General features: G+C 38.1%; 1 protein-coding gene across 1 annotated transcript in view; it reads left to right on the forward strand.

Moving 5' to 3' along the window:
* The first annotated feature begins 2,636 nt into the window (after positions 1-2,636).
* Positions 2,637-13,532, forward strand: part of KIAA1456 (KIAA1456 ortholog) — a 129,155-nt gene continuing 118,259 nt past the window's right edge. The window contains exon 1 of the mRNA XM_014945638.1: positions 2,637-2,674. The gene's annotated coding sequence lies outside the window, so the exon portion shown is untranslated. The remainder of the gene's footprint in view (positions 2,675-13,532) is intronic.

Raw genomic sequence — 13,532 nt, forward strand, 5'->3', positions numbered from 1 at the left:
TATTGGTTCTCCAAGGGATCTTAATTCCACCTGAGAATATTTGAGCTCAGAACTTCTGAAATAAGGCTCTTAGTAAATTATTTAATTACGCTTAGTAATTCTGTATGCACTGGCGAGTATAAAAAAAAAAAATCTACACATAGGATAAACAGTTAACTACATGTTAGAAAGATAAGGATCTCATTAAAAATAAAAGGGGAGGCAAAACATAATAGGATCTAAAATACTTAACCAGGTAGAGTAAAGACAGAGAGAGTGAGTTTATTGTCTAGATCCAATAAAGGACTTAAGTACCTAAAGCAGGATTTAGGGAGAATTCAGGTGCCTAAGTCCAAAAATGCAATCTGAGGAGTCTCAGGCAGCTGCTGCCTAACCCAGGAGAGGCCTAAAATCAGAAGGCTCTTCTTTGATTTTCATTTCCCTCTCTGGAGTGTCTAGGACTGTACTTCTGTGCACGTTCAGCGTGCAGCAGCTGGAGCAGTTTAGCACCTGTTCCCCATTCAGCATTTACAATCCTCAGTTTAAGTGTCCAGGGGCTGTGTTTTGTCAGTGTTCTCAGGCCACACCAAGCACACATTCGTGTCAAGAGCTTCCTAGTTTGGTGCAGCTGCTTGCTTTTAACATGAAGGATGGGGCAACTGAATAACCTTTTACTTAACAACCTGTCTGCTAGATTACTGATGTAAGAGTTGGAAGATTCAGTTTGGGTCTGTTCAAACCCATCTCCTCCCTCCCAAGTAATCTGTCTTAAAGAGTGACTGCATGAACTTAAATTGTCTTGGGAGCGTGAATTAGAGATGAGGATGTGTCACTCCCTGCTAAATGCCCTGCTCCTTGGGATAAATCTCACACATCGTTTCTGTTCCTACAGAATTCTTTGCTTCACAATGGCACAACTTTAACAGGAACGGAGCAGAGTCGTCTATGTTTTCAAACGCCCTGCCTCTTGCTGGGTAGGATTGCTTTTCTGCCGTATGTTGACTTGGAATATTTTTGGCTAATGGGGATACACAGCAACAATAGGTTGTTATATGGGAGGCGTTTGTTTTCTCGCTTCCTTCTGTTATCCTGGCTGTGATTTAACACAATACAGTAAGCCCTGCTCTGTTTTTCTTTTATTGGAATGGTAATTGGATCCTACAGTTAGGAGAGGACTTGGAGGCTGTGAATTGTAAGCGCACTCAGGTGCCTGTGTCTTGGCCTGAGCTGAGTTTCTAAGGAGTTGCAATGACACCGCTGCATTTCTTGCAGACTGGCGTTAGACCCTTGTGATGCCTCAGGACCGTGTCAGATTTCATCATACGTACTGTATAGCATATCTGGGTATTTCATGTGGAGTTCTAGATTCTTTTGGGGAAAGGAATAACGCTGAAAAGCAGCTTGCAGTCACATAATTTTAAGCATCTGGTTAACTCGTTCCTTTGCTTGTACCAGGAATGAATGTACCCCCTTCTAAAATGCTGTGCAGTTCTCACACTTAATATTGGCATGTTTGGCCATACATAGATGGGTTTATAGGGATATTAATATTAACTGCCATTAATGAGTGGAGTCTGGTAAATCTGACAGTTACACTTTGTGGAAGTCTATTGATTACCCTGGAAATACCAATGAGTGGAGTCACTCGTTTCCCTGTTTTTTCATGTTCATTGTATTTTTTCTTTTCCCCATATATGATGCGTCATTGTGCATTCCAAAAGACAGCTGGTTGTTTCTACATGTGTGGGACAACAAACTTAAAAATATGATCAAGAAGGTTTTATTTTAAATTTCTCCAGTTTAAAAAAGTAATTTAGCTCCAGGCATGACATGAGTCATATTTGTCTTTTCTTTAGGAAGAGAATCTTTGGACTGATTGGACTCCTTCCTTCTGCCATTGTTACCCGGTAGGAAAGTCACATCTAATCATTATAAAATAGCTAAATATTCAATGGAATGTGTACTCCTATTGATATATGTTGTAATTATTCAAATAGTAATCCACTTACAGATGCTTGTACCAGGAATGAAAGTATCCCCTTCTAAAATGCTGTGCAGTTCTCACACTTAATATTGGCATGTTTGGCCATACATAGATGGGTTTATAGGGATATTAATATTAACTGCCATTAATGAGTGGAGTCCAGTAAATCTGACAGTTACACTTTGTGGAAATATATTGATTACCCTGGAAATACCAATGAGTGGAGTCACTTGTTTCCCTGTTTTTTCATGTTCATTGTATTTTTTCTTTTCCCCATATATGATGCGTCATTGTGCATTCCAAAAGACAGCTGGTTGTTTCTACATGTGCGGGACAACAAACTTAAAAATATGATCAAGAAGGTTTTATTTTAAATTTCTCCAGTGTAAAAAAGTAACTTAGCTCCAGTTATGACATGAGTCATATTTGTCTTTTCTTTAGGGAGTCACTTGTTTCCCTGTTTTTTCATGTTCATTGTATTTTTTCTTTTCCCCATATATGATGCGTCATTGTGCATTCCAAAAGACAGCTGGTTGTTTCTACATGTGCGGGACAACAAACTTAAAAATATGATCAAGAAGGTTTTATTTTAAATTTCTCCAGTGTAAAAAAGTAACTTAGCTCCAGTTATGACATGAGTCATATTTGTCTTTTCTTTAGGAAGAGAATCTTTGGACTGATTGGACTCCTTCCTTCTGCCATTGTTACCCGGTAGGAAAGTCACATCTAATCATTATAAAATAGCTAAATATTCAATGGAATGTGTACTCCTATTGATATATGTTGTAATTATTCAAATAGTAATCCACTTACAGCATGAAATACTGAATTTAGGGAGAGATACAGAGCTCTGAATAATCAGTTATTTATTCTTGAAGTTCAAGCTCTTAGTGCAGGATTGTGACTGAATTATGAACAAAACCCAGGATCATAGCCAAGGCAGTACGAAAAAGACTTTTATTAAAGGATTTTTTTAAATAAAAATTGCTCACTAAGAAAGTGTGCAAATAGCAAATAAGTCAGCAATTTTTTCTGTTTATCAGGCTGTTTTTCTTCAGCTGCAAGTTGCTGGCTAATAATTGTGTTGCATATACTAAAATATTTTTTCTGGGTGTTAATGGATTCACATTATAGAAAAAGTACAAGCTGGTTATTTTTAAAAGAACATATAGCAAAAGTGAAAGATAATGATTGGGATATGTGTTCTGTGTTATAATTTGATATTTAAAGAACAATTTATTTTGGTAACTGTTCATATATTCATTATATTTTCTAATATGTCCCCTGATATATATATTATCTTTAATATATCACTTGCTATCAAGTTGGATGTTTTGCATCTACTTATGATCATCCTCTGAGATACTGAGAAATATTTATTTCTTTAGTATATCACTTGCTATCAAGTTGGATGTTTTGCATCTACTTATGATCATCCTCTGAGATACTGAGAAATATTTAGCTTTGAATATATTTTGCCAAATAGGAGAGTTTTCTTCTTATTTCTAATAATTACTGCTGTTCATTCTTATACAATTAAAAAAAAGGGGGAAGAATTACAGTCATTACATCATATTTGCATTAAAGGCGTGCCTCTATTGTATGACTAAATCTTAAGCCAAGGGAAAAGGAAGGAAAAAAGCTTGTTATGCTTGATATCTAGCCTCTTGAAAAAAAACCCAACAACCCACTCTTTTCTGTGTAATCAATAATAAATGTCAAAAATTATTCTCCGAGGTGTTTTTTTCGGTACCAGGTTTACCTTGATAAAAATGGTGAGTGGAATACTCTGATGCGTACAGTACTCCCTCCTGGAGGCTAACAGGCTCTCCCAATTCTTGAGTTCTGCAACATCATTAGCAGAATTAATAGTCAGGCCAGTAATTGATTCCAGGCTTAAACACAGGTTCTGCTGATTATAGGGCTGATTCATCTCTTAGGCAGAGTAGCTGAGTTAAGTAAACTGTTACAGTTAAATAAACCATGATACATCAGAATGAAAGGTTTCCGAGTAAACTCCATGCTGATGGATTACAGCATATTGGAGTCTGCATGTCAAGAATGGTGGAATGTGAGCAAAGAAGGTGGCAGCCTGTATTCTGATTTATCCAGATGGTGTTCTCATTGAAAAAAGGCTTACGTTGTAAGAGAAATATCACATATTTGAAGAGGAGAAGTTTAGGTAGAGTTAATAATCATTGGGAAAGAGGTGGAAGCAAAAGGGAAGGTAGTTCATATATGTTTTCAAAAGACATGCTGCAATTCTCTTTGATTATATTTAGACTAATGGGACTGAACTGTTCCTTTTCTCACTGAAATCATCTCTTTCCAGAATCCGGAAAGCTGGCAAGCCATGGGTGCAGCTACTTTCTGACTGTCTGGTGTCACCTAGAGCAAAATGCAAGTTGTGTTCAGATTGTACTGTAGATGAGATTTCCCCATGTCCACAGTGTTCTGAGAGCACAGTAATATCTGGAAGGAACCTCTGATCCTTCCTTTCCTGCCCCAAACAGAATAATTTGAACGATAACGTGCTGGTAAATCTGAAACAAGTCTTGATGCTGCTTCACCTCAAGATGATGATTGCCTTTCCATAGATCTCAATAGAAAGCCATAATGCTTTTATCAATTCTTACTCCCTATAGCAGCTTCTTCCCAGAATGGTTATTTTAAGAAAAGGTTAAAGTCATCATTTTTGAGGTGATTTACGTAAGAAATGACAACGTCTGCAGAATGATTGGTCATTGTTTTTAAATAAGCACTTTTATAACCTCATCATCTTACATGTTCTAGTCACTTGATTTTTTGGAAAGTTTTGGATTTCAAAATACTGGGGTTTACCTTAGATTCCATTTCCACTGCATACTTCATTCCTACAATTCTCATGTCATTATCCTAACTATTAAAATTAGAATAAATACATGCAACTATATATATGTACCTGTGGACAAAGTGTTTACAGCCCTTTTAAAAACAGTTTACACTGGCTTCTGTAAGGTTTGGTGTTTTCTGAAACAAAAACTAAGTAAAGTTTCAAAAGAACAGAGTAACAAATGCTATTAAATGTAAAAACAAAACAAAATTACTACTTTTGTCCCTGTTTGTACTTCTGTCTGTAAAAGTGATACAGTGTGCTTTTCTGTGTTCCAAAAATTTCAGTAGTTTATCTTCCATGTGATCAGCCTGCAAGAAAAGTTATCTTTTGAACTGCTTATACCATGTATGAGCTTCTCTCCAAAAAATCTGAGTTAGTTTTATTATTAAGCCTGAGCTGTTTGTGCCTGTATTCCAGCTTTAGCCCCTTTTACAAACCTCCAGCACCACCCTATCAAAAATGTACATTCTGCTTGGAGAAGCCACTGCTCTTTCTCCAGCAGCAGAGACACTGTCCTGTGGTTCCACTGCTTGGATCTCAGAGTTAGGAGCAGGCCCTACGAAAAATGTCTCTGAAGATGTGCAAGAGCAATTAAAAATGAGTTGTGAAGGAAATTCATGATACTTATGAAAAATTCTGTTGTTATTCATGGAGGGTGTTAGGTAGTGCTGAATGAAATTTGGAAGTTTTTTTTCTAAAGCAGTGTCCAATTTTTTTTTTTCTTTCATTCCAGACAGAACAAATGTTAATTTTAAAATTTTTGCCCATTCCTTTGAGGTACAGACAGACGGACACACATCCCTAAAATTAGATTTATTTTTATTTATTCTTTTAACAACTGACCTAACATGCTTTATTTCATGGAAATTCAACTCTCAGCATTTTCCATTTTCAGTCAGTACCACACAGGAATTTTAGAGGGGTTTGATGTTGCTTGTTCTGCTGCACAGGACACATTCTGTGGCCAGAGCATACTTCTCATGATGCAGAAGAAATTTCACAGATCTCCAGGAAGATGTTATTTTCCTGCAGGCTTGGCCCTTAGAAGGAATGGAAGTTTGAGTTCCTGCTTAACTTGGTAAATGGGCTGCGTTGGAGATAGATTCAGCATTTAATAAACTAGTTGGGAAAAATGTTTCAGATGAGATGGAGAAAACAAAATGCCATAGTTTGAAATTTTGTGTAGTTTTCCCAATAGAAAATTGGCAGTTAACAACTGCATTATTTGTCAAAAAATCTTTCAAGCCAGAAACTGGAATTGGCTCTATTTGTATGAAACTGATGGTCTAAGATTTTAAGCAATTTTCTAATTACTTCCTACCAAATATAATACATCCCAGAAACAAAATATGTTTGGATGTAAAAGAACTGCACTTTTAGGAAACTGAAGATAAAGACAAAAATAGGGATTGTTCCCAACCTTTCAAATAATTATTTAGCATGAAATGTTCAGTAGTGAAGTTTTAAGAACTGCTTTTTTTTTATTAAGGAGATTTTTTTTCAGCGGAATAGTGCAGTGATTGAAAACAACAAAAAGAATAAAGTATTTTTTAGCGACAGGGAACAACAGATTCTTTTTTGACTGCTTTCGTTCCATTACTCCTAACTGGAATTTTCATAAATAACCGTAACTTTATATTTAGTTCCTTTTGGTTTCTCGTCAGAGTTTGAATTTCAGAAGTACCACGGAACAGTTTCTGTACTTGATCTGCATAATCCCCACGGAAGGCAGCCGAGCTTTGGGTCACCAAAGCTTCGTTCATGTTAGAGGTTGTAGTAGTTCCAGGCGTTGGGTGGGAATATGGAATCCCTGTTGCCCCCACAGCAGAGTGTTCCTGTGGTTGTACGTGCATCATCAATAATGCTAAAGAACCAGTATTGATCCTGATACCAATATGAAATGCAGAAGGATCATACTCATCCCATTCTATCGCAGGAGGCTGTGCGCTCCCAGCAGATGTGGGACACTGGGAGCACTATGGCTTTGGGAGGAAGGGAAGGGCTCAGGGGTCTGGCACCAGGGCAAGAACTTCTCTGGGCTGCTGCCATCAAGGGAGAGAGAGAGCTACACAGCAAACTTTCTGATTTATATTGAATGTGACATTCATGGTATGAAATAATCCTGTTGGCCAGCTTGGGTCAAGTGCCCGGGTCTTGCTCTTCCTCATCCCTGCACCTGGCAAGGCTCGAAAACACCAAGACCTTGAATCCCATATAGCCCAGGTGGCTATAAAGTAAACATTTTCACAAATTTAGACACTGGAGTCTTCTGAAAGTGCAGTTTTCCCAAACGTTAGAAGGGAAATTAGTCTCTCAAACCAAGACACTGACGTTAAGGGAGGGAAGTGTTGGAAAGCACAGAATGGCAGTTGCTGCAGAGTCATCAGTGGCTCTTCCCAGCCATTAATAATCATGCTTTCCTCCTTTTTCCTCCCACTTCATGGATCATGCTGCTACAGAAGTAAAACTTGTTTTCTGAGAATTTGCTCTCGCTTTCTAGGCACAGCTCGTTTCCTCACCCACCCTCCACCCCTTTTGTATGAAAAGCCCTTTCTGGGTTCTGGAACCTCAAAACAGTGCAGAAGTGTTATATGATAGATCTGTTTTTTAGGGAGAAACTGCTTGCAGGAGTAATAGTAGGAAGTGCTTATGTAGGAGTATGGTGGGAATTTAAATTTGCTTTGACACACTGGTGATTGACAGTGAATGATGTTTTGAGTGATCTTTTGTACAGCTGAAGAAGAGTTAACACTGGTGGTTTTGTAACAGTGGAGATTTCTATATAATCCCCCAACACATCTACAACCAATAAGGTGACACCACTGCAAAGAAGTGACAGGACAAAAAGCAACGGGCACAAACTGAAACACTTAAAAATAAGAACAATGTTCTTTACTGTGAGGGTAGCCAAACTCTGGAACAGGTTGCCCAGAGAGCTTGTGGGGTCTTCCTCCTTGGAAATATTAAAAACCTGAGTGGACGTGGCCTGAACAACCTGCTCTAGTTCACCTTTCTTTGAGCAGAGGGTGGACCAGAGACCTCCAGTGGTCCCTTCCAGTCTGAACCAGGCTGTTTCTCTGTTGTTGTAAGAAAAGCACGCAATAATCCTTTTCAAAGAGAAGTGGTAATTCCTTGGAGTATTGTTCTGGCTTCCAACAATTTGTGGTTCAGAGACTTCTTAATACAGTCTGTTGTCACTTTAGCGACCTTTAATTATTACAAAGGATGTAAGTGGAAATTACACATACAAAAAAAACCAGACACAAAAATCATTGTTAATGAATAGCTCCAGTCGTGTAGTCATTAATTAGAAACATTTTGAGTAATAATAAGACAGATTTTGGTTTCTTTGAAGTCTGTAGTCAGAACTTTCATTGACTTCATGGGGCTGGAGATTGGACCCATTACATTTTATACCCGACATAAAAGGTGAACTACAGCAAAGTGAATAGGTTAGTTATATATTTGAACATTCTATAAAAGCAAAACCTGTGATAATAGGGAGTTCAAGCTACTTCTGCCCCCAGCCATCAGGCAGCTCTCTCTGGTTTGCTCTTTGCACAGCCTTGCAGTTGCTGTGCCCCAGCTCCGTGATGATTTGTTTGGCAGGGAGGAAGAGCTGGGAGGCTTCATTATTCCGTAGAAAGGCTTTTAAATGCGTAGAAGCAGCCCAGGAGGGCACCGCTGAGGAATGGGCCCTTTTATATGACACTCTGTACTTTGCTGTACAAAGAAGTCTCTCGGTTTCTGATGTTTTGAGAGTGGAAAATGTTATTCTTCTGTTTGATAAATGGAACTGTTTGTCTCCAAAGCAAGCATATAAGTAATAGAATAAACATATTTGCTCACTAACGGGATAGTTTCAGGAAAAGAGGATTAAAATTCTTGGAAAATCAGCGAGGCAGCTACAAGTGTCAGGTGATTATATGGCCTTATGTAAGTGCAGTGTTTGGTGTCGAGCCAAGTATTTCTGAAACTTATAGGGCAACTTCTGTTCACATTTAGGCCAGCATAAATCTGAAAGCGCTTCAAAAAAATCAGAGAGCAGTGTTTGGTCTTGTGTTGGAGCTTTTTTTTTTTTTGAAAAGAAGAAAGGTCTGTATCAAAAGACATTTCTTTACTACAGGGAATTCCTGAAGGGGATGGTGTGGTTAAAACAGGGGCTTGCAAGAATTGAATTGTATTCCTGCCTTTCACGTAGGTCTCTTGTACCGTATGGGGAAGCTTTCTTTGTGGCTCAGTTTCTGTCCTAACCATAGCAAATGTATTGTGTTTGTGTATATCTGATATTCAGACAATATAGTGGGGGGGAGAGGGAGGCGTGGTTGGTAGGTACATTTACTATTTGTTGTATGGCAGTGTATTAAAATAATTTTGTTCATTATCGTTTCAGTTTCATGGAGAAAAACTTTAGTTGGAACTAACCGGGAGAAAGTATTTTTAATTTTTAAAAAAAATTTTACTCCCATTTAGGCAGGTGGTCCAGGTGCAGGTGGTAATAAACTGCTTCTGAAGTGAACCCATCTTAAATAAGCCATTTATTTGTATTGTTTGGTAGATTTTTTTCACTGTGTAATAATCTTTCAAAAGCTGTTTTTTCCAAGATAGCATCCAGAATGCAAATTGCATTCCCTAATGTTACTTTTGTTGCCTATCCACTCTTTTTCATCTCCTGGTTAGTTTTTATACAGTTTGTATCACATTACTTTTTCACTTCACATTTGAAATCTCTTTAAACTTGGTGAGAGACATAATACCATTGAATAATTCTCTTTGGCTCATGCAAATCTTCAGGTATTTAGAATTAGAGAAGCAAGATCTTACATCAGTAGAACATTACTTGAAGTGCTGAAGGCGACCGGCTAAACCTGGTGAGTACTAATTAGGTAGAATTTGTCAGTCTGTCAATCAGCCAGTCTTACAGATTTTCCTGATCACACACTGAACGTACACAAAGCAAGAGAGCAGATACAGTGAGTTCAAGAATTGTCTTCGGAGTGATCCTTCTTTCAAAAGAGATTTATGAACGGATGTTCAAACTGAAGCATAAAATGTTTCCAGACGAGGACAGAATGAAAGGTGTCACAGAGATCTCAGGAAGGGAAGTCGGAGTAGGCAAGAATGTGTTTGGAAATGTGTTAGCTTTTACTGCAAGTGCAAATTTGGACATCAGAGACGTACTGGAGCGCCCGCCAGGCCGCATTCTCTATCTCCACTAGGCTTTTAGCATTCTGGTTGCCCACCAGGCAGCGTCAGATGAATCATCGTGAAAAACCAAAGAAGACAACTTTCCTTGAGAGGGAGAATGCAGAACACAAATGCTTGCTGAGACAATCCAACTGCCATCTGTATGTTTTTCTGATGAACGGCATTATCATATCTTTTTGTGCCAAATGAGTAAGCTATTTTCACCACATAAATACTGTCTACTCCAGCACATGCTACATGCAAACTACCGAGCGCAAATTTCAGGGTGATCTTTGCCATGTGAATTCACTCTGCTGGTTGGAAACCTACCCGACGAGTTCTGGTGAGAAAACCTAATGCCAAAAAGAAGTGTAGGCCTGTGATGAATGATTGGGTCATCAAAGCCCCACAGCTTTCCAGGAGCTTATAAAATGCAATTGCGTCCATCGCTGCCAAATTAGTGAGTAAGTACGTATTAGCAACCAGTTGACTCAGTTACAGAGAGATGTACGAGCTGAAAATATATAACAAAGAAAAGAATGATGGCAAATAGGAAGATGGTATGTAAGAGCTTTTAGTGAAGAATTGGAAGAGAATAAAGAGAATAATTTAGATGGTGAGTTATTCTCTAGTGCTTTACAGGAACCTCACTGTACATCTATCCTGGTTTCAGTAAATAAAATAACATTATTATTATTATTTTACAATCTGTTTAAGTAATATGAACATGTATTCTATACTTGTAGCAAGAAGTCTTTTTAATCAACAGCTAATCTTTATAAAACAAAGGTATTTTTTTCATAATAGAATAGTTATCATAGCTAAAAGAAGGTTTTCATATTAGCAAAGCCAAGAGATCTGTATTCTCAAAAAGCATTCACTAGCTCAGATGGAGCAACTTCTAAGATCTTGAATTTTGGCTCGAGTGGTGTTTCTTTGTGCAGTCTGTCTTCCTGTATAATAAAGCCTACTCACAGATCTCCCAAAGCCTCTGGGCAAATCCACAATTTCTGGTAGTTCGTGTTTATGCCATGATAATGTGGTTTCAGTAGAATAATGTTAGTAACGGGCCAATGGCTGCCGGAGCGAAGCGCTGTGGAGAGAGAAAAGTCACAGAAAAACTTCCAGCTTTTCATATTGATTAGAGGAAACTAATTTACAGCAATAGAATATAAATACAGTCAGAGTTCACATTATAAGATGAGTATATAAGGGAAGTGGTGTGACACGTTTGACAGGTGTCCTTTCTGGTCTTGGTGCTGTTTGGTATTTCTTGTTCTGTCTTACACAGCATTCTTTAGGACTAAATGCTTTCAAAACCAGAAGGTACTGTATGCTGTTAGCACATTCCCTCTGCATAACACTGCTAAGTGCAACATTGAAAAATGCTGCCATTAGGGAGCAATAAAAGTAAGATTTACCATGAAGAATACCTCCATTACACAGCTTTCAGCAGTAGTGCAACAGGACTTTTGGAATCGTGTTGGTGCGACCTCAGTCTTTGAAGATAACAGCTCAGATTTTGAGTGTGCTTGTAACAGTACGTACTGCAAACTGTTGGCAAAGAGTTATGCTTCTTTTTATTATTCCTTTCTTTAAGATGTGCATTTATCTTGCATTCTATATGTGCCTTTCATCTCAAGTTGCATTTAGTCAATTGTTTATGAAGCGCTGGAGGTTTTTGAGTGGAACAAGCCGCTGTATGTCAGCAGTATGACTGGTTAGGAGAAGAAGTCAAGTGCAATGTCTAGTTGATACTGCTGTGCAGAGATTTGAGAGACAAAAAATATACCTCTACATGAGATTCACCTCTTGACTTCGGAACGGACATCTCTGCTTTCCCAAAGACTCATTAAGACTTAAAAAAAGTTGTTAGGACACGAATCTCCATCTCATCTGAAGAATGCTGGTTTCGGAAATACTGTTTTAGTAGAAATATCACACCCTGACACTGATTGACTAGAGGATCAGAGATTACCTAATGAATTACTTATGTCATTTCCTGCCACACCTTAGATTTACATGCCAGCTCTTTAAGTTGGGTATGTGATCGACTGTTTAACTGTGAAAAAAAAAAGTATGAAAACAAGAAGGTTACAAGATGTAAATTTAAAATGTACAAAAAGTGTGAACAACTTGAAATCTAATCAAATTTGGAATATTTCACCTTTATAACAAATAAAGCGAACATTGAGAATTTTTTAGTACCTCAGACTCATAATGCAGTGATTTGTATCTTGGGGGGGAGAGACTTTTTTTAAGCATTTCCTCATATTATCTGCCAAACTCTGTTCAATGATTTACTGAGTGGTTTCAGGGCTCAGTTCTTCAGTGTTAATATATCACTCTTTCAACTGCAACGGAATTACCAAGAAAATTATTTCTCTTGATATTTTCTTGGAGGCAGTAATCGGGGGGTTTTTTTGTGTCTCATGACATTTGAATTCCATGATGGTTATTTAAATGTGTTTAATTTTTTGAAGATCTTTAATCATTTCCACATCATTTCATTGTTTGTCTTTCACAAGAACCTCTGTTATTACCAGTAGCAGTACTGTTTCTCTGTGTCATTCTTTGCCCTATTAATTCCTTGGCTCTCCCCTGCCATGGGGCAATCACATTTGTCTTTTAAATTGTCCAATTTTAAAAAATAAGTGAAATGAGCCGGGATCTATTTGTTCAAAATTTTATTTATCCTTTCAAACCTGACAAAGTAATTGTGTGATTCCAGTGAACTAGTGATTGTGTAACAGATGTTTCTGATTCTTCGTTAAAGCCGGGAGATGCGCTCACATCCAGTAACTCTCTCCGTGGGGAGGACCCCACGGTCCCTCTCTCTGCCACGCAGGGCTGTGCCCTACGTTGAGCTGGAGTTCAGCTTTTGAGCTTTAAACCTCCCAGAATGAGAGTTGCAATCAGTTTCCTTGAGAAGCCCTCCCTTAGCAGAAGTCCAAACATGTGAGAAACTTTTTTTCCTGTTTTTCAAGTATTATCCACCGTATTTTTATTGAATTCTTCCAGTTATTTTCCTGCTGACAATTCTAAATGTTATCTCTGCGGGCAGGTGTGACCCTGCTAGATGTTGCTTAGCCAGCTGCCTTCTGCAGCATATTTGATGTCCAAAAAGGTCAAAGGAAAAAGCATATTGCATTATTTCTTCTGGTTTTGCAAGTCATTTTCTGAAATAATTCTTGGTGAAGAATTTTTCAGAACAGAAACTTTTTTGTAAGGCCTAACAGTCAGCAAGAAGAATTCGTGTTTTTAGTTTGTTGTAACTTCTCCAAAATGTCTACCGCGTTGTTGACTCAGAGAAGCTTTCAGAGTAGGAGAACTGGATCTCAGCCATCATACTTACATAACAAAACTTTTAAAAAAATAAGCAATTTGTTGATCCTCAGCCCTCCGACCGCCCAGATTATCCTCATGATAACCTCTGTAACCTTTGATTAAAAAGGGCTGCACAGAAGACAGTCTACCTGTTAACAAAGCTTAGTTTGCTTGTGCTGG

The sequence above is a fragment of the Calidris pugnax genome, unplaced genomic scaffold (genome assembly GCF_001431845.1).
Source record: "Calidris pugnax isolate Ruff unplaced genomic scaffold, ASM143184v1 scaffold58, whole genome shotgun sequence".
Lineage (NCBI taxonomy): Eukaryota > Metazoa > Chordata > Aves > Charadriiformes > Scolopacidae > Calidris > Calidris pugnax.